Genomic DNA, 27,807 nt, shown 5'->3' on the forward strand with positions numbered 1-27,807 from the left:
CAACAAAAAAGTTGTAGCTGGTCTTGAATGTTTAAAATGTGTAGGAATTATCTATCTAACTTATATCATTCAAACAGCAAAGACAAAGAATAGATTGTCTTTGCTAACGAGGAAGACATTGTAAATAAAACGAACACGTATTAATGAAAATTATCTGAAGAATCACCAAAGCTCAACAGAAAATAAGACTTTGGAAAAAGATATTAAATCCTTAAGGAATCGTGGTATTTGATCAACAATCGATGTATTTGTCAATAATGAAAATTCTAATCTCTAAACTCTAAACAATAATTTGTCAAATTTTATTTAGATAATTGAGTCGAATTCTCCATTATTTAACTGGTGTGGCTATCATCAACTTCATGACAAGTCTGATGTGTTTAATTAGGATATGATAAAGTATTTGTAAGTCTTTAAAATATAAGGGTCCATTAGATTTTACTATTATTTTATTAACCCCAGCACCTTTATAATTCGATCCCGTTATTGGGCATTAAAACCGCTGCATACGGTCCAAATTTTGCAAAGTACAATGTGCAAGGGCCCGGCAGAATACAGATTGCATATAGTGTGGGTTGAATTATCCGGAGCAATTATTGTGACAATTAACCTACACACGATACGATACTCGTCGAATCTGCAGAATCAATAATTATTATACCCTGAAGAATGGCACTGAAATTGGATCGTAAGCAAGAGAAACAATTAATATAAGAATGTTTATTTATTTTTATTTTTTTATTTATATTTATTTGTATATTTTTAATTTAAAATTGTTCGCTATTTACTATAAATAACAATATACAAACTTACATGCTGCTTCATTGTCTATTTAAAATAGAAGAAATTACATCAAACGTCGTAACAGTCATAGTCAATCTTAAGTAGTAATAAAGTACATACGTTCACAATTCCTTTACTCAAACGAATATTACCATGTATCCGCAGACACAGAAAATGAAAAGCTAGATTATTTTCAAAACTAGTCCACTTATTCACTTTATATTTTCTGACCTACATTTCAACGACTTATTATTAAATGCATCTGAAGCAACTTTAACCAAATATTATAATGGCAAATAAAATTAGATGACGTTAAATACATTAAAACTACATTGTATATTAACGATAAAATTAGAATTTAAGGATCACATGACCTAAATTAAATATTCCAATAAAAAAAATATTCCATTAAATCAATTTGTCAGCGTGAATAACGTCTTTAAAATTAATAAAACATAGTGCAAACAAAAGCAGCAAAAATAGGGTTTGGGTTCAGTATCCTGTAAAATAGCAACAAAAAAAACCAGAGAAAGATAATTTTAACCTAATCGCTTTGATCAGTAATGCTGAAGTCGTTATCCTCATAAGACAAAAATAGAAAAATACGCCAAGAGTCGTGTTAAAAAATTATAAAGTAAAAAAGCATAATAATCCTTAGATCTAATTGATAGATATACAGTGCATCCGTAAAGTATCAAATAAATTCAATAAAAATGAAATGGACAGTTTCTGAAAAAATACCCGAACCCGTCGATTTTAATATTCGGTTTAGGGTTTTTCTACGTAGAAATTAAATATACAGGGTGACCCAAAAAAATGACGTCATTAATATGTTTTTTTAAATGGAAACCACCATCTTTTAATGCAGAATCAGAAAGTTGTTATTAGTTGTTATCGTTGTTCTTATTAGTGTAAAAAAGTGAATGTATTTTGGTGCAACAAATGTAAGTATTTTTACATTTGCAAGTGGTATTACTTATTTTTGAGAGCCGAAAGCAGGGTCATCCTGCGTTTTATCAGTAACTACACTTTATTACCTACTGTGATTGTATGAAATATGAAAAAATTAACCGAACGTGAAAAATCGAAATCTTGTGCATGATTGGTTTCGGAAATATGTCGCGTACTCAAAAGCAGGTGCTTTAGTCGTTTAATGCAACTCATCCTAATCGGTCGCCCAAAGCATGGTAAGCAGAGTTGAAGCAAAGTTTCGTGAATTCGGGCATGTTCGGGATACTCAAAAAACTGGTCGGGGTTCAATAACTGAAGAAGATGAGCTTAACGTTTTGTTAACAGTCCAAGATAATCCAGAAGCCACAATCACAGGCAAGGCTTCTAATGGTAATGATCTTATCTCTAATATAGTAATAGTAATATAAGTAACGTGGACGAGTATAAACCAGCGAGTTTAAAAGATTTAAAAGAACAAATACGCCAGGAAATTAGAAATATTACTCCAGATGTCATTGACAGCGTTCGAAAAGAATTTTTAAACCGCCTTGGTTATTGTCAGGTTGTCACCAGTGGTCAATTTGAACATTTAATTTTAGATAGATATTTCTTTAATTTTACATTTTATCATTATATTTCATTCAAAATTGCTTATGTAACAACTATTCATTTGTACCATATCCTTCTTTCTGATTCTGTATTAAAAAATTGTGGTTTTCATTTTAAAAACATATTGACGATGTTATATCTTTTTTTTGAGTCACCCTGTATATTTAATTTCTATGTATAAAAACCCTAAACCGAATATTAAAATCGACGGGTTCGGGCATTTTTTTCAGAAACGGTACATTTAATTTTTCTTGTATTTATCCGCTACTTTACGGATGCACTGTATAAAAGATATAACTTATTGGCTTTTTTTTCTTGGGGAAGGTGAATATACCTTCCGGCTAAAATATCTATTTAAGGGTTTACATTGAGATCTAGGTAAGTAGCCTCTTACTTTAAGGTCCTTTGTAGTCAGACCCACCGAGACCAGAAGGGGAGGGAGAATGGGGGGAATTCCCCCGGGCCCGAGATTTTTAGAGGGGCCCCAAATTCTAAAATGGAGATTTTTTCTTTTTTCAAATGACATGTTTAGAATTTTGTTTTTAAATAATTAAATATTTTGTTAATTAAATATAGGGACTCCCATAACTTGGTGGCCATAGAGTACCAGCATATTCTTTGGTTGAAAATATTACAATGTGACCAGATTTGTCTAGTTCGAAAATTGATAATAACCGAGATGAAGGAAGTTAAAGTATTGTTTTATAAAGACATGATACTTTATTTAATTGTTAAATATATGTTGCATACAATATTTTATTACAAATTAAATAATATTATTTATTACCTTATGATGTCATAAAAGAATATGGACAAGAATTATGAACTTATTTTTTTTTATCTCACAACAAATATTGGCGGTCTCCGTTAACTTTTATACAAATAATTATATAATTTGTATAAAAGTTAGAATGAAATAATTCTGCTGCATTCTGTTTTTTTTTTCCCTTATTTCCTCCCGAATATTGATTGTGTCTTGATAAATAATTGATTCTCATAACATGTATTCTCATATCGTAAAGTCGAGGAGGTTAAAATCAGGGTTTCGAGGCGACTAAGGCTTTTTGCTCTCATGACCGATCCAGCGGTTAGGCTAAACTTGATCGTGAAATTCCCTGACAGTTCTGGAAAAGTGAGCATGCGTCTCCGTAAGTGCAAGGGTTGTATATTAACGATATACAATTACGATTTGCTCTAAAAGATCGATCACCTTATTCCGTAAAAAATCTAAAAAGAGTTCGCCGTTTAAATTCGGTGATACCTAACTATGTTGGTCCCGTAGAGTAATTAACAATAATAGCACACCAAATATTTATTTTATTGGATTTTATATTATATAGGGCTCTAATGGTTCTAATCAAGCACCAAATTTTTGACAGAAATAATATTTAATATCCCCCATAACGCAGTTTTTTTCAACAAAATTAATTTACTTCTGTCAAAACCTTCTAAAAAAATATTGAAAAATTTACGTGTATCCAAAAGTCACGGTCTCAATAATGCAGGAAGTGGCTATTTCTTTTTTTTTTAAGGGGTAGTAGATTAGTACTGCTTAGCTGTGTATCTCAAAAACGGTCGCTCTGAGCGACTTGACAAAGGTATAACTTTTTAGAGTAATATTAATTGAAAAGCCAAGATTTTTATAAAAAAAATTATATACACTGAGGCGCAATAAAGTTGTGCACGTGTTTGTCACCTCGGAATGCCGTTTAAAGCGCCTTCTGGCTACACAAAAACTACCATTGAATTCGAATTTCTCGCCCCCAAAAACCTCTTCCTACCAAACTTTGTGCTGATATGCTACTCCTTGAAGGACTTTTTTAAAATTATGGATGTTTGTATAGGGGTTCGTAATTTTTAGACCCGGGCCCGGTTTTTCTCGGCGGCCCTGTTTGTAGTACCCAAGAGAAAGAAATCATTGTATAAATGAAACTAGTTTATTTAATAATTCTTAAAATATAAATTTAATTGTGTAAATCTTAGCTGTGTATAAATCTGGTATTATAGATATCATTAAATATAATTATACAGTCTACAATTTTATTTCAAATCATTTTTTATAATTAGGCATCCCGATTTAAAACGATTGATTTGTTTAAACTTTGCTTAGAACAAAAATCGCTTAAATTGTGGGTACAGTTTATAGGAAATATTAGGCAGAAATTCGGTGTGAACTCTATTCTAGAAAATGCGCTCGTGGGCTTATAGTAAGCTATTTTTCGTTTATTTTTTTATTTTATTTATTTCTTTCGTTTTATTTATTAACTTTTAATGTGTGTACCATAGTAAGTAATATACTATTAACTGACTTATTAATAATATAATATTAACTGACTTATTTATTTTACAATTTAAAAGGGCCTTGTTACCACTTACCTTTGCAAAAAAATTATTTTTAATTCTCCATTGGCAGTGGCCAAAAAAATGAATAGTTTAGATTTTTGATAATAATTTAATTAATAATTATAAATAAAACTAAGAATATATCAACTTACTCTATATAGTAACTTCAATCTTATACTTTGTAGAAAAGCCTTGATTATTTTTTACTATTTTATGCCAGACTGGATTGCCAGTAAGACGACTGTTTTGATTCTTACCAACGGTTGGGCATTTCTCTGAAACCATTGGTTTACTACACGATCCATACTATTTGAATCATTGATAGTACCAGTCTTAGGACATTATCTTCGGCGTACGTATAGTCTTTTCAAAGATATACCATGGCGTTTTTGACTACAATAAAACTGTAATATCAACTTGGGTTTCAAAATAACCCAACATTTTTATATTTTTGGGAAGAATACATCAAAAAATATTATAATAAGCTTGTTTAAATATATCTAATAAATTGGCACGAGAATTTACAAATTAAATAGGTCTATAGAATATAATTGAGTAAATAAAAACGTTGATTAAAGAGGCGAGTTCCCTTTTCAATCAACGATAAAAAGTACTCAAATACGAATGTATATAATATGAAGATCTGTAATGAACAAAAGTTTTAAAGACTGCAAAAACATTTTAATGTATTTGCTTATAATTTAATTATAAGCAAATACAGGGCGTCCCAAATTCAAGGTTGACATTGGAATCTCGGAAACTATAAGAGTTACAGGGTCGGTTAAATAGAGGCAAAGTTGCGCAATTTGGACCTTAATAAAATGACGTTTAAAAAATTTAAAAATTCCGGATACTTCCGGAGTTATCCGAACAAATATATCTTTTGTTCGAACAACATTATAAAAATATATTAATAACCAATCTTTGACTGTGTGTACACAGGAATTTTAATAATGCATGTATGTATTTTCAGTTAACCTTAATTTCGTTTATACCTCATAAAAATTATAAGCTGATTTGTCTGTGACCGAAATCGCCTCCTGTTACCGATCGGTCTGTGTCCGCCTCTGCGGTCTCAGGTGGTAGACTGTCTCAGTCTATTTGAGAAGCTTTAATTCTTAATAATCATGTCTGCTATAGACTACAGAATTAGAATGAATGTAAATAATAAACATGGGTTGCTATGCTCAACTATATGAAACCTTCTATGTGAAATACTGTTCAAATTTTTCACTTCAATGACGGCAACAAACAATCAATTAATTTTTTTATAGTTGCACTTGGCATTTAACAATAATAGCGCTTTTTTCCCATAAATGTCGTAATCTCTTTAAAATTAAAAGTAGTGGGAAATAACTGAATTATTATTTAATTTTTATATGCTTCATGACCGTTGGATTTTTAATGTCGGAATTTGGACAATTTGAAAACTCAAAATGTATGTTTATTGTCATGACGAGTTAATATACAGCGTGTTTCAAGCTGAATTTAAATTGGACTAGGTGGTGACAAAAGGTAATTTCTGACATAAAAGTTCATACACCATGCAGTCCTGCCCGATTCCTCAAGAATGTAAAGAAAGCAAAGTAGAAAAGCAATAAATAAATCTAAATGAAAAACTTACAGCTTAAAAAACTTAACGACCTCTTTTTAAAAAAGTATTATGACAAAATTACAACCTAATCAGTCATAGCTACAGAGTAATTTCTGAACTGATGAATATAATTGGTCAATTATATGAATGGTTACTACAAGAACCAAAACCTCACGTTATATTATTGGGGCTAAGAAATAATAGAATCTATGTTCTTGAGAATGATATTGGCTCACTTAACATAAGTTTGATGCTCAGATCATCTTGGAAGATACAAATAAAATATCACAGACTGCGAATATTGCTGGATCTAAATCCTATGAATGGTGGATGGAATCAATGTCCCAGAATGAAATTCATCATATTTTATAGAGTGGATTGATCATGATAGAAATAAAGCAATTATATCCTCATTAAAAAAAATGAATATTTTTAGTGTCTGATTTGACAAAAATTCAAAGAAAAGACATTCAAAGGTTTTAAACTAAAAGGAAACAAAGGAACAAACATGGACAAAATTTAGAACATAGAAGTGAGGTGCCCTTAATATCTAAAAAAATCTTTAAAAAATCCCATTTTTTAAGACCATAACTAACTCCATTGAGGATGTATTTCGAGAATGTTGGTGGCTGTAGTGCAAAGTAAGTGTATTTAAAGCAACTATGGTTTCTAGTGCTTATGACATTATTTTGTTAGTTGAAAACTGGTTATATGATAGGATTAGCAACTCAGATGTGTCAGTAAAAGGTTGTCTTATACCGGGTGGCGCATCACCAAGCTGGCCATAGGAACTCCCATATAAATTATGATACTTTCAAATCTTGACTCCCCAGTCCCCTGTATATTTTATAGAAAACCTGTATTAGTCATATCAGAAAAAGAGAGGGGTTACGGTATTAATAAGAAAATCTATGAAATCTCGGTTAATAAAAATAGTTCTATTGCTGACTTTTTAAGCTGTGTTCATGTACACAATAATAATGCTTATATGCTTGATCATGAAATTACCAAAAAAAAGGCAATATTCCAATAAGTAGTTTTGAGATTTCTGAGGTTTAAAAAAAAAATTATTACTCTTCTGTTCTTTACATTGTAAGGTCTTAGTTGTGGCCCAGATGGAATTCCACAATATGTGACAGCTAAACTTATACAGTGCGACTCTTAATTGTCCCTCCCCCTCTTTACCTTTTGAATGGGTTTATATAAAAATTTGGCACACCTCATTAGCAATCCAAATGGGTACTACTTTTTGGTCCCTAGCTCATTTTGTTTCACAATTCACAATGGCGGTGGGGCGCCATTTTTAAAAACAAAATTAAATAGAAAGGGAGGTCATGCGCTACATCGTTTGAAAGCTCCCACTGAATGCTTTATGGTCCTAGAATATTAAGCCATCACTTCTACTCATAGCAAAATGGCAACCTTTCAAAATCTTATTTTATGTGTTTTTATTTATTTTTATTTTCTTTGGTGCTTTGTTGTTTCTAAAGTTTTTATTTTTTGTCAATATCAATGTCAAATCATTATCATAAAAGTTACTGTTCCACACAAAAACTTATTTGGTTTACCAATATAGATTAATATAACTAGCTTATTAATATAATTAGCGTCGGGACGCCATTTTGATGTTTTGAAGTTTTGCAAAATGAACTGGGACCGAAAAGTAGTATTTATGTTGCTAATAATGTGTGCCAAATTTCAAATTTTTATATAAATACATTCAAAAGATAAGAGGTATTAAGCGCCGCGCTGTATACAGGGGAGAGCGTCAACGGCTAAAATAGCGCCTAAACTATACCGAGTAGAAAACATTGACAAAAATTTAAAAACTAAAAATAAAATTACATATACAGACTGCGTCAAAAATAAGTTACGGAAAAATATGTAGTTTTTTCAAATGGAACATCCTGTATTTATTAAAGGCGTTCTGCTTTTGGGGACAAGAGCTTTATACTGATGCCTCATTTTTTTAAATTTCATTACGGCGTTGCCACATATTTCGTATTTTTAGGATATTTTTAGTGTTTTAAGGGATTTATTCAAATTCTTATATAAAAAATTCTTCTTAAATCTTAATTCTTCTTATAGCAACAACTGTGTTCAATCTAGATAAACGAAATTTTTAATGTAGTTAGTTTATTGTATCAGACGTCCGGGCGACGTCATTTATGTATTTTTGTATTCAATATTTCCTCAAGAAAATTAACTGAAGAATGATTTTTTATTGCCGGTGACTGGCTCTCGACACACTCCGTATGAATGTGTCTTTTCAGTACCATATATGTCAAGGTCTCTAAATATAAGTTTTTTGATTTGAAAAATGCTGATTTTGTATCGTTAAATAATTTCCTTGCATCTATCGACTGGTCCTTTATAAACAACACTTCTGATATAAATATTTCCCTAAATAAGTTTTATGACCTTTTGTATGACGGAATCAGCTAATTTGTGCCTATTAAGTCCTATAATACTGGTCGCTTTCATGTATAGTTTTCAAGAGTGTTAAAAAGCTTAGTTTTACGTAAGAAAATTGCTCATAAGAAGTTTAAGGGGTCTCAATTGCTTCGGCAGTGTGTTGAGAGGTCAGTGTTACCGCGATTATATTTTTCGTACCGAGAATAATTTATTGTTAAATCCTAGGTTATTCTCATAACATGTAAGCAATGTTAAAAAGTCAAATATTATTCCTAAACATATGTTTTTAAATGATGAAACTAGTGATGAGGGTGGTGATACAGTTAACTTATTTGCCAAATATTTGTCAAACGTATATTCTGATAAAGCATTTCAAATACCTGAATATTATACATGACAGGGCTTGTAGATCAATTTGATGTCGAATTTGTAGAGTTATTTTTTGACAAGATTCTTGGCTTACAGCGCAAGACTTTTGCAGGACCAGATGGCATACCCAGCTTGCTACTTCGTGAATGCGTATGTACTCTGTCGATGCCTATTTGCACTTTATTCAATCTGTCTTTAAAGTCGGGAGTATTTCCTTCATTTTGGAAGAATTCGTATATTACGCCGAAATTTAAGTCTGGTAATACTATAGTGATGTCAGAAGATTATCTGTTTAAAGCTTTTGGTAAGGGTTCACAAGTTGTTCACAAGTTGATGCTGTTTATACGGGTTTTTCGAAGGCGTTCGACAGAGTTAATCATGCGCTTGTACTGGCAAAGCTTCAAGCTTTGGGTTTTGGATCAAATGTTATTAGTTGGCTAAGGGACTATTTACTGGGTAGATCGCAATGTAAAGCCGTATACATTAATAACTTCTTATCTAGCAGCTTTTCTGTGCCATCTGGCGTTCCTCAGGGGTCGCTTATGGGTCCGTTGCTTTTTACAATATTTATTAATATTGTATAGGATTATTTGTAAGAAATTGTGAATTTTTATTATTCGCTGATGATTTAAAATTGTTTTTGTCTATTGATTGATGTTCAATGTCAATTATTACAGGATGACTTGCATAATCTTTGTGAATGGTGCAACCTTAATGGTTTAGATTTAAATGTTCCGAAGTGTTATTCAATAACTTTTGGAAGGATTCGCAATCTTAGGTTGTTTAATTATACTATACGTTCCACTATTTTAAAAAGGGTAGCGGAAGTTAGGAATCTCGGAGTAATTTTCGATTCTAAATTGACGTGTGTCCCATGCTGAAAAGTTAGTTCAGAAAGCGTATAGAAATCTAGGATTTATAACTAGATGCAGTCAAGACTTCTTATGCTCTGTCTATAAAGTTCTGTACTGTTCGTTAGTCCGTTCTAGTTTGGAGTATGCTAGTTCCGTATGGTCTCCATTTTATAAATCGCATATTGAGAAAGTCCAAAATAAATTCTTAAGAAATTGTTCTTTTAAACTTAAGGTTCCATTAGCCAATGGTCATACTGATTATAAGTCGGTCATGTCAGTTCTCTCTTTGGACCCACTTGAGTAAAGGCGTAATAATTCAGACTTGTGTTTTATTTTTAAATTAATATCTGGTATGACTGATTGTGATTATCTTTTAAATAGGGTGAATTTTTGGGCGCAAAAATTGACTAGACTTAAAAACTCTTCCATGTAGATTTTGATAGTAGTTCTTATGGACAGCACAATCCTATAACTAGAATGCAACGTTCTTTCGATAGGTAAAGTCTTGACTTGCACGTTTCTTTTAGCAGTTTTAGGAGTTCTCTCAAATTAATTAGTGACTCGTGACTTTAACATGTTTCTTTAAATGAATTTGTAACATTGATTTATGTCTTACTATTATCTAGCTTAAGTTGTATTAATATTAATAAACATCTTTTGTATTATTTTATTTCGGTAAACTTGGTGGATACGGTTAATAAATAAATAAATGTTTGTTTTATTTTGGTATACTTAGAAATAAATAAATAAATATACATTATTTAGATTTTAAGTAAGAATGTTTTTTTATACTCAAGAAGTCCTCAAAGTCTTTAAATGTCGTCCTGTATAAATATTTGACATCTTCCAAACGTCTTTCTCCATTCCATTTAAGACGTCTTTTAGCCTTTATTTAGTACGTCTCAGCGACGTCCCTTAAGACGTCATGTTGGACGTTTGGAATGACATTTGTACGTTACTTAAGGTCGTAACAACGTTATAATGGCCGTCACATAGACTAAAAAGTACGAAAAACGACTTTCTCAAGACGTCATTTTGCTATCTGGGATTTAATCTATTTAAAAAAGAAACACACTTCTAACATATTAGGTGTTATTGTTCGAATAACCTTTCTAATTTTTAACTGCATATTTTCACTTGTGGTTGGAGTCACTTGGTATACTTTCTCCTTTATACATATCCCCAAAAGAAGAAATCCATCTTAGTCAAATCCGGGGATCTGGGTGGCCATTGTACTAGTCCACTCCTAACTATCCATCTATTTGGAAACCGGTCATCTAAATAGTGCCTTACAGCTTGACTGTAATGAGCTGGAGCTCCGTCTTACTGAAACCAAATCCGGTCCTGAACATAATGTGCAGGTAACGTTTCCAACATTTCATTTAGTCCATTTTGTGAAAATTCCAGGTACATTTCACCTATGAAATGTCCATGAAAAAAATATGGTCCAATTACATAATTCCCAATAATCCCTGATGCCCAAACATTAATAGACCATCTGTGTTGGTGGTGAGTTTCACGTGTAAAGGATTGCTGGTATCATAATAATGAAAATTGTGCCTGTTAATGCTGCCATTATTATGAAAAGTTGCCTCATCCGGAAAAAGTACTAAATTAAAAAAACCAGGTTGCTGCATCATATTTTGTGCTTATTGACAAAGAGTAAGTCATCTTTCATAATCTTGCGGCTGTAATTCATGCAACACTTAAATATGGTAAGGATAAGAATGTTGGCTTCGAAGCATTCGTGTAATGGAACTTATACTAATACCAACCGGTATTTCTCTAGCAAGTTGTCTAGTACGTCTTTGGGGCGTCTCAAATACACACTTAAAGCTCCCATCATTTTATTTTCTTCGTTTGTAGCATATTTTACCCGTTTATTTTTTTCATACGTAACACTTCCTGTCCTTTCGAATCTTTCTTTTTTAAGTTTCTCAAATACTTGTAGTGGGTTGGGAAGGGCTGGACTTTCCTCCACAAATGAAAATGCCAATCTGTTTGTCAAGAGTTATGCATTTCAATGAGTTTACTCATCATCAGACTCATAGAGACACTCAGACACTACATAGCTGTGATGTTTACATGAAAAACTTTTCTTCCCAACCCGCTATATTATAGCCACTCTACTTCAAGAATGGAATTCTACTTACAAATCAAATACTTGTGATTGAGGGTGCCTTCTTTCGGGGTAACGCTGCGCATAAATTATGGATGCCAAAAGTGTATTTCGTTCAGCAGCCCCTAAAGTACATATCATTTCATAATTCATAATTTGCAAGTAATACAATAATTTTAATCTTTAAAACTTATTTCAACTCTAATGCGAAATATTTTTATGAACAATATTCAAAAAAAAACAGTAAAGCATATGCAACTATTTAAATGTCAGATCAGTATTTTTGTCTGTCAACAATACAAAAAATTTTTTCTAAGCAATCTAGATAGATTTTTTTTTAATACATAGTTATGCGCTTTTATTGGCATTGGGAGGTAGATGTAGGACATACTTTGTAAGAAATGTAGACATTAAAAAAAGAAATTTTGTGAAAGAGAAAAATAACAAGGTCTTGCATTAAAAACAAAAACGAAATATTGCATATTTTATTTCAGTAAACTGGTAAACTTATATTAGACACTGTATGAAAAAACTTCAGACTTTAGCTGAAAGATAAAGCTGATGCCGTAAACTAACTACATTAAAAATTTCGTTTATCTAGATTGAACACAGCGGTTACTATAAGAATTTTAATAAACTTATAAATTATAAGTGTTTCTTCAATATGCTATTTGTTTTACAGATTATTTTTGTACCTTACACAGCAGTAGTTTGACTGATAAAACTAATAAACGACATGGAATCATCAAAAAGATAGAGCTATATTTCAACTTTTTACAGTCTAATGAAAAGCTTTATTTTTCTTTTTGCCCTGAAGAAGTCCTAATATATGCTAAAATTGTTGGCATTAAAAGAAAAAAAAGACAAAATATTCCTATTGGTAGCCTTATTCTTACCAACTAACTTCTAATATCTAAAATGAAATATCTAAATGCTTATTACCTTATAAAAATGTATTACTCCTTACTTTAATTAATTGTGATTTGGGATGTTGCCTGTAAAAAAATCTGTTGGTCATCTTGCGTCCAGGGAGTCAGTTCTTAGAATCAGTAAATTCGTCACTTTATATTTTAAGCTAATGGATTAGTTGCAACATTTGGCAGGAAGACATTCACAAAGTTAGGATATGATCAAAAAAATAGCCCCTGTCATGTAAGACAGGTATACTTCTAGTTGTTAAAATATTATTGTTTTCAAATAGGTTTAATTTAGTCTTGTGGCTAATAATTTTTTTTCCCAAAAAATGAGAATTTCCTATTTTCTTCAAAATGCATATTTTCCTAAGTTCTAGACTTCGTTGCCAGATTGGCTTTGTATCTGAAATTTTTTACTCCCAATTCATTTAGAATTCTGGTAAATATATTTGCATACATAAAACATCAAATTAAGAACATATTTGTTTAAGTGTTGTTTTCTTATGATATCTTAATTCAAATTCAAAACATGCTTTGGTATCATAAATACATGGTATTTGTTGATAAAGCTTCTTATAATATAAAATAGGAACATAAATCAACATATTACTAACACATTTACATCTTTATTAAAAACTAATTATATCCTATTGGCCTATAACTAATATTCTTCAAAAAACTGGGCTGTAAAAATACTTGCTTTTAAGCAGTTCCGTTAAGGACTTTTTAAAGCAAGGAAGACTTTTAAAAGATTTGAGGCAACCTGAAATATCATTAAGAATTTTTATGCTTAAGTATATAAGGGAATTCTATGTTAGTTCACTTTTCATTGTATTGGAATATTGTAATTTTGTCTAGTATTATAATGTTTTGCCATTTCAAGTATTAGTAGTATGATATTTTAAGGTAATAGTTCCTTGAGAGGACCAACAAAGTTTAAGGGTATGCCTAAAAGTCCCTTTCTGCAAAACTGGAAAAACCTCCTTGTCATTGCTGAAGGTCTTATAACAATAACCAGATGACCTGCCCTCCTAATGAAGGAAAGCAGGACTTCCACCAGTTCAGGTTATTGATTTTCACATCTCTAGATCCTATAGTTTGACTCTGCAGCCTAGCCCACCTACTTAATTCCCCTATGAAAGCAGTCTCCTGCAGGCCGTGCTGCAACTAGGGCACTGCATGCTGAAACCACATCTAAAAGATGCAGGTGCCAGTTTAGTTCTCTATTTAGTATTCTATTGATAGAACTAGAGTATAAATTTCTGGTGGCGCTGCGATTCAAATTTTCTAGTTTATAAGTTATTCTATGACATAATAATTGTGCAGCATCTGTTATCTAAGAATTAATATATTAGGGGTAGGATCCTTAGGATTTTATTAGAATATATGGTAAGTTATTTAGCAGTACATCAGTCCATTTATAATGCAGCAGCATCACCTCCTTCAGGGTAAAATTTAAAAATATTTAATATCAATAGTCTGTTGTGTGTGGATGCCAAAACATGTAACCTTGACTTCTTTGTGGCTAAATTAAAGAACATGTAATAAACATTTCTGGGACTTCCTTGAACATTTTATTACTTTTTTGTTTAAGCTTTAAATGAGCAGAGTGGATAAGTATATAAAGCATATTTGCTGTCTTTCTTTATTGTCTTTTATTTTAAGTGAAATGAATAAAGGAAAAAGTAACTCTATCAAAAGCATATGTTTTGATATTCTATACATTTTTTTTTTAGAATAAAATCTTTATTTCCAGTATGCTATTGGTTTTCTGTTTTGGATATAATAAAGTGTATTTTAATATTCAGTTATAAAATTCAATACAATATTCCAAATTGTCTCAAATCGTCTAAAAGTACTTCTTGCTTTAAAAAGTCCTTAACGGAACTGCTTAAAAGCAAGTATTTTTACTTTATTTAACAGAGTTTTTTGAAGAATATTGGGTATAGGCCAATAGGTATAATTAGTTTTTAATAAAGATGTAAATCTGTTAGTAATATGTCGATTTATGTTCCTATCTTATATTTGTAAGACCCTGTTTATTTTCTAAAGAATTGAAATATTTTTCTTAGTCATTAAGATGAAATTTATCGGTCTGACCGAAAAGAGGTCCAGGATATTTACAAAACTAAAGCTAGCTCAGCGGTACCGTAAGTAACCAAATACGGTTTACACTTAGCGTTTCCCCTCGGGAATTATTTTTATGGGTTTCGATAAAAGAGTGAGATAAATATTTGGTTTATAAAATTCATTTGAGTTTTGGTCACTAAAGAGTGAAGTTATTTAATAAAAACAATAAAGGGTGTTGCGACGTGAAATAAGCTGTGTTGGTTTGGTGTAGTGTTTTACTACAAGAAAGGGTGAGTGTTCTCACAGAGTATGCTTATTTCTATCTTATTGATTACACCGATATTTTACCTTTTTAATTAAAAATGTGATTAATGAAATATTTTAATTACCGATTGTTGTTTGTCTTGCTTGTGTTGTTGTGACGATTGTTTATTATTTCTTGTTAAGATACTGAGCTGGTCTGGGACCATTGCACAGCTCGTTGTATTTAACAAGGCTTTGTATTTGGAGAGGACCCTCGCGTTTTGGTGTCCATTGCACCCCTCAGTACAAAGTGTGTTATCGTCAGGTGGTCTAGATCGGAGATTGCTGTCTCAATCTCATGTTTTATGATAATGTTTTTGGTAGCATTTTGGCTACGGTTTGTGAGTAATGTAGTGCTCACGTTTTGGCATATTGAACGATTGTATATCATTCAATATCAGTACGTTGTCGTTACTGGGACATTTAACAATCGGATAAAAATAATAAATTGGTGAATGAATTTTGTGATATTAAAGTGAAGTGGTTAAATGTTGGTGAACATGAATTAAAGGGTTATCGTAAAAGTAAAATCACTGAGCAAGTTTAAAACATATTAATTCATATTTTTCATATTAATGAGTTTTGCTTAATATTTTTATTATTAATTAATTTTACGGGAATAAGTGTGCTAAGGTTACTTTTATTATTTCAGGTCTACACGTCACCATCTCTACTTTGGAGTCGCCCAAGCGTCCAGTTGTTTTACAAGGTGTTTATTCTATTTTTATGATTTATTTTGATTATTTTGGACTATTTTCAATTTTTTTTAACGTATTAAAAATTATACAATTATTTAAATGACGCTCACAGGTTTTAATTATTATAGAATTTTTCAGAAGTGGGATTAAGAACAAATAAACACCGGGCGTGACTCTAAGGTTTGATGGTGTTGGTAGACATTTATGGTTTAAAGAAAAAAAATAAATAAATAATAATAATAATATTTTGTTTGTATTGCATTGTTATGAATATTACGAGTATTTATTTTGTTCTTTTTTTTTTTCTTTTAAAGAATTTTAAATACCGCATACATTTACATCCTTTTTTTTGGTTAACATGAGTCGTAAACGAGCACGTGATCTTTCATTGTCTGATGACATGAATAACGTAGGTAGTAGTACTGGTAGTGCATAGGGTAAAAATCAAAATAATGATTTTAATCGATTCACTAACATGATGGAAGAATTTTTTAAGAGCAATTCTAATTCTCGTAAAGCGGAAACATCTGTTAGGGGAGATGTTATACCGATTTTTAATCCCGAAGATAGTGATCAGGTTGATAGGTTACAAGGTGGTGTATACTTTACCAGTTTAGATATGAAAGCAGGTTACCATCAAATCCCAGTCGCAGAAAATTCCAAACGATACACTTCATTTGTTACACCTTCCGGACAATACGAGTTTAACCGAATGCCATTTGGCTTAACGAATTCACCCCGAACTTTTCAGCGATTTATGAACCAAATACTAAAACCTGCTGCTAGTTACGCTGCCGTTTATTTAGACGATATTCTTTTACATAATAGCACAATAGATCAAGCACTTCACAGTTTAGAAAATATCCTACATATATTTCGCGCCGAAGGTTTAACACTAAATCTAAAAAAATGTTCGTTTTTAATGAGTTCAGTTTCATTTTTGGGTTTTGAAGTGGGTCAAAGTGAAGTACGCCCAGGTAAAGAAAAGATTAAGGCCGTTGAACAATTTCAACCCCCAACATCTGTGCACCAAGTGCGACAATTTATAAGGCTGACAGGGTACTTTAGGCACTTTGTAAAAGATTATGCTATAATAGCAAAGCCGTTAACCACATTAACGAAGAAATCTGTTAAATGGAATTGGGGTGAACATGAGATGAACGCTTTTAGAAAATTACAATCAGAATTAATTAAAAGTCCAATTTTAACATTGTTTGATCAAACTTTACCTACCGAAGTTCACACCGATGCGAGTATGTTAGGTTTAGCCGGAATTCTTTTACAATTACATCCAGACGAACGTTTTCATCCAGTAGCTTATTATAGTAGACAAACCATAGGGGCAGAGCAGAATTATCATTCTTACGAGTTGGAAACTTTGGCAGTTGTTGAAAGTTTAAAGAAATTTCGAAGCTATCTTCTAGGAATTGATTTTACGGTAGTTACAGATTGTAATTCTTTAAAGGCAAGTAGTGAAAAGAAACAAATTATTCCAAGAATTGTACGATGGTGGCTTCAACTTCAAGAATTCCGTTTTGATGTTAAATATAGACCAGGCAATCGAATGAAACACGTGGACGCTCTGAGTCGTCACCCTTCTTCTACTGAACAATCACCAAATACGTTAAATATATTCCATATCGAACAAGCGGATTGGGTGCTCTCTGGACAACTTACCGATTCTAAGATTAATGAAATAAAACAAGTTTTATTGAGACCTCCACAAGTGTGTGACGTAAGCCAGAAGATCGCCGGTGGATCTAAGCTTTCGGAAGCCGTATTGATGATCGCTGATTAGTCCAGATGATTCCAGATATCTTAACAGTTGTTGGTTGACTGCTTTCTCCATAATCTTCGATATAACTGGAACTAGTGCAATCGGGCGGTAATTGGACGGCATCGTCTTCTTACCCTTTTTGGGTACAGCTTGCATTTGAGCAGTTTTCCAGCTTGTTGGAAATGAGCCCTGTTTGTACGATGCCGTGAACAGTCTACATAAGGGAGGAGTCAATTCGTCTGCACAACGTTTTAGTACTAGGGCTGGAATTCCATCGAGTCCAGAAGCTTTGTTTGTGTCTACGCTTTTAAGAATTTTATTTATAATTCGTTGGGGAAACGAAATTTCTCCCATCGATGAATTCACCCTTGGCAAATATGGCGGTGTTTTGCCTTGCGAGTGCACAGTAGAATTGGACGCGAAGAGTTTACCCAGTAAGTTGGCTTTTTCCCTTGCTGTTACCGCGATAGAACCATCATCTGCTGTTAGGGGTGGCAAGGCCGACTTAGCAATTCCTTGACTAACGGCTTTCGATACCGACCAGAAAGATCTTGTTCCATTTGTGCAGTTTAGCAATTTGTTTTTGATCCTGTTGTTGTGACTCTCTTTGCATTCATCAATAATTCGCTTGCAGCTATTTCTGGAGGTTAAAAAGTTTCTCCAATTTTCGGTGGAAGGATGTTGACGCCATTTGCGATATGCTGCGTTTTTAGTGTTTACTGCCTTTTTGCAATTCAGGTTGAACCATTGCTTGTTGTTTGATCTGCATTTAGTAGAAAAAGAGATATAAGCTTCCATTCCTGGCAAGATCGTATCTGTAATTTGGTTTGCACATTCTGAGATGTTATTGGTTCATTCGATTTTTGTATAACAAGCGTAATTCTGGGAGAAAGGAAAGGAAAGGAATTTTATCCAATTCGAAAAGATTGTCATCCATTTAATATGTTTCATATTGATCATCTAGGACCTTTCCCTAAAAGTAAAAAATCAAATGTGTATCTGATTGTTGGCATTGATGCTTTTACGAAATTCTGCTTTTTACAACTTGTCAAATCCACTAAAACAAAATATGTTATTGAATACCTCAAGAATATTTGTGCAACCTATGGATCTCCTAAGTTATTAATTACTGATCGAGGAAGTTGTTTTACTGCTTATCATTTCAAAAATTTCTGCTTACAAAATAATATAAAACTTGTACTCAATGCTGTTGCAACTCCACGTGCCAACGGACAAGTGGAAAGGCTAAATAGAACCATATTAGGGGCTCTTCTTTCTTCCACCTTAGAAGAAAATACTTGGGATGATAACGTTAAGAAAATTCAATTTGCAATAAATAATGTAGTAAATAAATCAACAGGAAAAACAGCCAGTCAACTTTTATTTGGATATTCACCAAGAGGATCTAGTGACAGTATTTTACTTGATGAAGTTCAACAAATTCCGGATGTTATTAATAATTTGTTAGAAATAAGAAGAGAAGCTGCTGAAAAGATAGCCTCATCTCAAGAACAACAAAAGAAATATTTTGATAAGAAAAGAAAGCGTCCGAAGAGATATAAAGTTGGTGACTTAGTCCTGATTATGAAAAATCAACCTGCCACAGGAACGAGCAAGAAACTATCTGCACCATATGACGGTCCAATGGTCATAAAAACAGTACTACCAAATGATCGCTACATAGTAGTTGATATGATGGGGTCACGTCGTCTCACTCGAAAAGCGACATATGAAAATGTTATTGCGGTTGATCGTATGCGACCCTGGGTACCAGCTGGTGGAGTTTCATCTGGTGAGTCGGATCTGAGCAGTGATGAAGAAGGGGTAGTTCTGTCCGATCCTGATGCTGAAGATGCTGATCAACTCGAGACGAGTTGATAGCAGGATGACCGAATGTAAGACCCTGTTTATTTTCTAAAGAATTGAAATATTTTTCTTAGTCATTAAGATGAAATTTATCGGTCTGACCGAAAAGAGGTCCAGGATATTTACAAAACTAAAGCTAGCTCAGCGGTACCGTAAGTAACCAAATACGGTTTACACTTAGCGTTTCCCCTCGGGAATTATTTTTATGGGTTTCGATAAAAGAGTGAGATAAATATTTGGTTTATAAAATTCATTTGAGTTTTGGTCACTAAAGAGTGAAGTTATTTAATAAAAACAATAAAGGGTGTTGCGACGTGAAATAAGCTGTGTTGGTTTGGTGTAGTGTTTTACTACAAGAAAGGGTGAGTGTTCTCACAGAGTATGCTTATTTCTATCTTATTGATTACACCGATATTTTACCTTTTTAATTAAAAATGTGATTAATGAAATATTTTAATTACCGATTGTTGTTTGTCTTGCTTGTGTTGTTGTGACGATTGTTTATTATTTCTTGTTAAGATACTGAGCTGGTCTGGGACCATTGCACAGCTCGTTGTATTTAACAAGGCTTTGTATTTGGAGAGGACCCTCGCGTTTTGGTGTCCATTGCACCCCTCAGTACAAAGTGTGTTATCGTCAGGTGGTCTAGATCGGAGATTGCTGTCTCAATCTCATGTTTTATGATAATGTTTTTGGTAGCATTTTGGCTACGGTTTGTGAGTAATGTAGTGCTCACGTTTTGGCATATTGAACGATTGTATATCATTCAATATCAGTACGTTGTCGTTACTGGGACATTTAACAATCGGATAAAAATAATAAATTGGTGAATGAATTTTGTGATATTAAAGTGAAGTGGTTAAATGTTGGTGAACATGAATTAAAGGGTTATCGTAAAAGTAAAATCACTGAGCAAGTTTAAAACATATTAATTCATATTTTTCATATTAATGAGTTTTGCTTAATATTTTTATTATTAATTAATTTTACGGGAATAAGTGTGCTAAGGTTACTTTTATTATTTCAGGTCTACACGTCACCATCTCTACTTTGGAGTCGCCCAAGCGTCCAGTTGTTTTACAAGGTGTTTATTCTATTTTTATGATTTATTTTGATTATTTTGGACTATTTTCAATTTTTTTAACGTATTAAAAATTATACAATTATTTAAATGACGCTCACAGGTTTTAATTATTACATATTATAAGAAGCTTTATAAACAAATGCCATGTATTTATGATAATAAAGCATGTTTTGAATTTTAATTAAGATATCATAAGGAAACAGCACTTAAACAAATATGCTCTTAATTTGATGTTATATGTATGCAGATATATTTACCAGAATTCTAAATGAATTGGGAGTAAAAAATTCAGATACAAAGGCAGCCTGGCAAAAAACTTTAAAATTTAGTAAAATATGCATTTTGAGGAACATAGAAAAATCTCATATTTTCAAAAAAAAATATAAATATAAGCAACAAGACTAAATTAAACCTATTTAGAAACTATAATATTTTAACTAGAAGTATACTTATCTTACAAGACAGTGTTAATTTTTTTTATTGGGATATTTTGACCACATCCTGACATTGTAAATGGTATTGTTGTGGAATGTCTTCTTGCCAAATGTTACAACCAATCCATTAGCTTAAAATGTAAAGTGATGGATTTACTGATTCTAAGAACTGACTCCCTGGACTCAATTTTATATGAGGCAAGATGACCAACAGATTTTTCTACAGGCAACATCCCAAATCAAAATTAATTAAAGTAAAGAGTACCTAATAAATTTATAAGGTAATAAGCTTTATTTTAGATATTAGAAGTTAGTAAGAATAAGGTTGCCAACAGGAATATTTTGTCTTTTAAAGAATAGAGTACTAAGTGTAAATACAGTATTAAAAACAAAACCAGTATGAATAGCATAGAGAAGAGAAGAGTAAATTAGGTTATATATGTTACTAAAATACATTTTTTTTACAGATGTCAAATGTACAAAACATTAAAATGTTAGTTAGGCATTCAAGTAAAATATATAAGATTTTGTGTTGTTTTAGTGACCCAATTCAATTGTGTTTTAAGGCTTAAGTTAAGGAGTCAATTAAAATCCATGCCAGTCAAAACTTTTTTTCTTTTAATGCCAACATTTCAGCCTATATTAGGACTTCTTCAAGGCAAACAGAAAAATAAAGCTTTTTGTTAGACTCTGAAAAGTTGAAATATAGCTGTATTTTTTTGATGATTCCATGTGGTTTATTAGTTTTTGAGAATATTAAACTGCTGCTGTGTAAGCAACAAAAATAAGCTGTAAAACAAATAGCATATATTGAAGAAACACTTATAATTAAAAAAACCCAAGACAGCCAGCTGACTTTACTGCTTAGGAGAGGCTTAGATTTAGTACTTTGGAAAGAAAGAAAGAAAGAAAGAAAGAAAGAAAGAAAGAAAGAAAGAAAGAAAATGTGCTATATTACGTAAGACAAAACAAAATCTTGTGTACAAGCATCCTAAAAACTAAAAAATTCCAAATTCACTTTAAATTTCAAATTTCAAACAAAACTAAAACACTAAAATTATGTCAGAGCACATGTCAAAAGGTATTATTAAAAAAATTGTCAATGCTATAATATGCCCTGGATAATAAAGTGATTTTAATTTCTTTTTGAATTTCTTAACTTCTAACATTTGTCTGATACATAGAGGAACATGGTTGTCAATTTTTTTGCTAAGGTATATGAGTGAGTTCTTGGTGAGAGAGGATGTAGGGATTGGTAAGGGAAAATCGTTAACCTGGCGAGTCATACAACCAGTGTTAGAGGGAGGTTTAGGACATTTATGAATAGGAGTAGCTGTTTCTAAGATAAAAAGAGAAAAAAGAGTTAGGATTTTTTGAGATTTAAAGAGAGGTTTACGAGAATCTCTTAACCCAGCGGAACATAGGTATCTAACTGCCTTTTTTGAATCACAAAAATTATGTTTAATAATCCCTTGTTGCCTAAACCCCAAAAAGGCAAGCCATAACGAAGATGGGACTCAATAAGAGAAAAGTACACTGAATGTGCAACTACCCCTCCCAGCTCATGCCCCGCCATTCTTACTGCAAAGCATCCAGAGGATAATTTTGATGCAAGATTTAGGATATGATCTTCGAAGCAAAAGCGACCATCAATGGTAATACCAAGGAACTTACAGCTTTCTTTGTATTGCAAGGGGGAGTTTTCACTAAACATAAGGCCCTGAACGTCACACTTAAATCCCATAAAAAAGGTTTTGCCCACATTAAATACAAGCCTGCTTGCAGCCACCACTCCGATAAAATCTTAAGATCCTTAAAAACCTGGGCTCTAACATTATCAGAATCTCTATGATTCCATAAAATGGTGGTATCATCAGCAAACTGAACCACTTTGCCCTGCAGTTTTAATGAACCCAAATCATTTACATAGAACAAAAATAATAGTGGTCCTAACACTGAACCCTGAGGTACTCCAGTTTTAAGGGATCTGGAATCGGATAAACATCCAGATACTGTAACTCTTTGGGTACGATTAGACAGATAGGATTCCAGCCATTGCAATGCCACACCTTTAAGGCCATAATTAGTGAGCTTAGACAGCAGTATTCCATGATCTACACAATCAAATGCCTTGGATAAATCGCAAAACACTGCCGCTGCGGACTCTCCAGAATTTAAGGACACATAGATACTCTCCAAAAAGCCGAAAACAGCGTCATGAGTCCCTTTTCCCGAAATCCAAACTGATTTGCAGATAAAATGGAATTATGTTGCAAAAAAGACAAAATTCTGATTTTTGCAAGTTTTTCAACTATCTTGGAGAGGGTAGATAATATAGAAATTGGACGGAAATTACAAGGCTCACTTAAATCTCTACCCTTATAAAGAGGGATAACCACTGCCTCTTTCAAACATGCTGGAAAGATGCCATTATGAAAGGAATTGTTTATGGCAGAAGCTATAAGGCACTCAATGCTGAGTCAGGCAAACGGAGTACCAATTTTGATGATATTCCATTAGCTCCAGTCGATTTATGGTTTTTTAAGCTTTTAATTGCATCTTCAACATCAGTAAGGCTAACAGGAGATAAAAGAAAAAAGAATTTTGAACTGACACTTATTGAATATATTGTAAAGGATCAATATTAGTATTCACATCCTTGAGCAATATTACAGTAATAATCATTTAAACTATTTGGTCTTACTTCTGGTTCTGAAACTTTCTTGTGAGAATGCCTGAAGTCATTTATAATCGACCAACATGCTCTCTGCCTATTTGAGGACACATTCAAGCGGTCACTTTAACCTTTGCTGCTTTTATCGTCTTTCTGTATAGACTATGATATTTCTGATGATAAAGAATAATGTTTGCATTAGTTGTATACTTGCACAACTTAGCCAAAAAACGGAGGTTTTTAGCTGAAGTTCTGAGGCCTGCTATGACCCATGGTTTTCTATTTTTCATTTTAAGCCATTTCAACTGCATTCCAATTAACCAAAGCTGTAGTAGAAGAAAAAGCATTGAAATTTGCTCTGCTGAAAATTCTTCCTATATAATGAGATGAAGAAAATACAGTGTTGCATGGAATCCTAGCGAGAATGGCTTCATGGTCAGAAATACCAGATGAGAGTACTCTACATGACACATCATTTAAATTTGTACACAAATAATCAATAGTAGTTGCAGATGAGGATGTTATATGTGTGGGTGAAAGAACATGCATCTTTAAGTCATAAGATTCCAATATACTTAAAAGGGATGTATGATATGATAGCAAGTTTACATCAGTGAAGTTAATATTAAAGTCACCAGCCAATATAACTATGGAGTGTAGAGACAATTGGGATAATAGAGAATCAAGTTTGTCCAGGAACATACCAATATCTCCTGTGGGTGGTCTATAAACACAAAGAACATATAAATTAAATCACTTACAAAAACAAAGGGAGAATTCAAAAACCTTCTCCAACAGAAAGCTATCATACTTATTAATTTTACAGAAAAAAGCTTCAATTATAGGAATATAATAAGAATGGAGTTTAGTTCTCCAACTAAAGCTAAGAGGGGAAAATTAAATTTACCCATAGAGGTGTTGATCACACTATTCTCTTGATTGAATAAATTGTTTGATTAAATAGTTAAGAAACTTTGTTAGATTAATATATAAGAATTAGATTAATATATAAAATAGTTTAAGCAAAAATCAAATGTTACATTATAATTTGACACCCTAGAGACGGCACTTTAATTATCTAATTTATTACCATCAGCTTCTCTTAAGTTTGCATGGTGTTAATATAAACACAGAGGATGAATATTTTTTATTTGGTTCTCCCCTCATCTAAATAGTTAGTGCCTTTAGAACTGTTTTCAATAGAAGATAAAACAATCTACCTATCCTATTATATTTTTTAATAGTATTGATTGCAAGCTTTCCATCCAAAATATTCTAAATAAGTATATTTTTTTATATTATTTGAGTTTCTTTGCATGCAAATATCAAAATTAAATTGTATATGATTTTGTAATGTAGGTACATAAATATTTTTGAACTACAGGTTATAAATATATGACTTAAATTAGTTAAAACCTTGAAAAATCTGACTAAAATTTAATTGCAGGCCGAGGCTGCAGGCTCTAACTTGACCCTGACCGTGGCAGTAAAATACTAACTAGCATAGTAATAGATCTGATAAATAGATAAACAAGGTTAATATTTCCTTTTACATCCATTTCTTTCTGATTCTGACCTTAACCTTAGATAAAGGATGGGAACACCTAATTTAGCTATATCACAAAGACGAAAATACGGCAACACTGCTCATATCATAAAAGAAATCCAATATAGATTATAATTAAAATTTTAAAGCCCTTACCTTGTCACTCCTGTCAGGGCACAGTCAATGAATGCTTCTTTGTTAATCAGCTGTAGGTACACAGTTGCCAAGTCGTGCTCGAAACTCGTTTACCTTAGCTGGCAACAATAATTATCGATCTTTTCTATCTCACCCTGCAAAGGTGACACAAGCACTTTAAAATTTTTGTTTTTCGTACTTCGTAGTCAAAAAACTCAAAAAAAAACAACAAAAACTATAAGGGCGAATATGTCACATATCACCGAGGTTCACTGACACACTGCTAACAACGACCAAATAGGTGAAAGCGGGTGAAATTCAGCTGGAAAGAAAACATGAATTTCATCGGATTAAAATATTTGGCAACGTAAAATTGGTGTCAATGTCAGAGACAAATACAAACAGTGGACATTAAATTGAAAAAATATCGTGCGTTTAAGTTTCAACTCAAAGTGGCAACGCTCCGCCTTCGACGATTTCAAATTTCAAACTGATCTGATGAATTGTGGAGTAAGCAGGTCGTGTATTCGTGCGGTGCCAGCCAGCTAAATCGAACAATTTTGTATCCGGGACATGCGCATCGGGTTTGTTTAGGGTTTAGGTGTCTTTACACACTTAAAGGATTAAATGGAGAGTTACAAAGTAAATTAAATTACGTTAACGCTAAATCACAGACCTATGGATTTTTTATCATAGAAAATAGATCTCGTGTATGTTGTCGTACAAACATCAGGGTTGCGATATAAAAGTTTCATATCAGATCCCTCAAAATCACAGTAAGCAATAAGTACATCATTTAAAACAAATTACTAACAAAACCATGATTAAAAAAAAAACAATTAACAATTTTTTTTTGCTTAAAAGTACTAAATTCAGTCAAACAGATTTATTTATTCTAGCAGGTCATTAGCACTGCGAACCAATCGTGTAGTTGGCTCATTCCTGCCGTAAGTAGTTTTTTTTTAGTGTGGTGAAATGACATTAATTATAAAAATATAGGCATACTTCTTCTAGAACCTTTTCGAATGGCGCGTTCAGATGTTATTTTAGTACTGGGCTGAATTTTGGTCTCGCAAAATTTGTTAAAAACTTTGATAAATACGTTTTTGTCCAGATTTCTCTGCTGTGGAAATCGTCGACGGTATTCTTGAGAATCAGCTCTAGCATTCCAATTACAAAAGACGTAAACAAAAACTATATTTGCATATTCTAAATTTGAATCGATGTGTGGCATTTTATACGACTTTATTCGTACACACGCAAAAATAAATGCGTCAAAGATACTGACACATGTCAGAATAACAAAACGGACCAACAATCGGTACCTACAGCATTTATGATAAGAAGCGAGAAACTATTTAAAATATTTTAATTATGCTACAATTAAAATAAAATTGAGAATCGGAGTTTTTTTAAATTATTTTTATGTGTACAGTATTCACCTGGAGTTTGGTGTATTCCTTTCGACTCACCCTATAAATCGGGTGAACCTAGAATTCCTCCTCCAAACTAGTGAATATGTGGTAAATATACAAAACCAAATTGGCATCAGTAGATCTGCCTTATATAAATTCAAATTATTCCAGATTGATAATAGTTCTAAAACTCCAGCTTAATCTCTTAATAAGACAATCTAGTAATTTTGGTAAGCTCGGACGAGTTACATACAGCGTGATATTTGATCATATCACTTTTATTTTCAGATTTAAAAATAGGCTTTAAATAGCTTTTTTCCAGGGTGCACGAAACCAACACAAGCATTATTTAAGAAAAAATGCCGGGATTCCATCTGGTATAGACCACATCGTATTCTTAGAGGAAATAATAACATCATATACGTTTGCTATCGAAAAAAATACAGTACTTTGACTACATATATATAATTGAATTTTTAAAATCAATAAGAGGCATAATTTTGAACTTTTAATTTGAGTATGAAAATGAAAACCATTCAGTAAACATACTTGCTGCGGCCTTATTATCCAAGCTCACCATGTTATTATAGTAGTAGTAGTAGTTGTAGTAAGGGTGGGGGAGCTAGAGCTCGGCAAGTAGGCCTGGACTGTCCCTTTTCGCCAACCCCTGATTCACCCATCCCTACGCCTCCACTCCCAATGTATAAAGGCTTGCACGTTGTCCCAGTCCAGATCTTTAAGATCTTCCCGTTGGAATGTCGTTGCTCCTAAAATTTTCCTTCTCCGGCGACTCCACCAATCACAGATACCTAGTATGTGGTATGAAGTTTCCTCCCCTGTACCGTAATTCGGAT

General features: G+C 32.5%; 1 protein-coding gene across 1 annotated transcript in view; it reads right to left on the reverse strand.

The window, feature by feature from the left end:
- The window catches only part of LOC126741999 (inositol hexakisphosphate kinase 1), an 85,508-nt gene extending 59,467 nt beyond the window's left edge, over positions 1 to 26,041 (reverse strand). The window contains exon 1 of the mRNA XM_050448522.1: positions 25,560 to 26,041. The gene's annotated coding sequence lies outside the window, so the exon portion shown is untranslated. The remainder of the gene's footprint in view (positions 1 to 25,559) is intronic.
- Positions 26,042 to 27,807: the final 1,766 nt, after the last annotated feature.

This window comes from Anthonomus grandis, chromosome 11, assembly GCF_022605725.1.
Source record: "Anthonomus grandis grandis chromosome 11, icAntGran1.3, whole genome shotgun sequence".
NCBI lineage: Eukaryota > Metazoa > Arthropoda > Insecta > Coleoptera > Curculionidae > Anthonomus > Anthonomus grandis.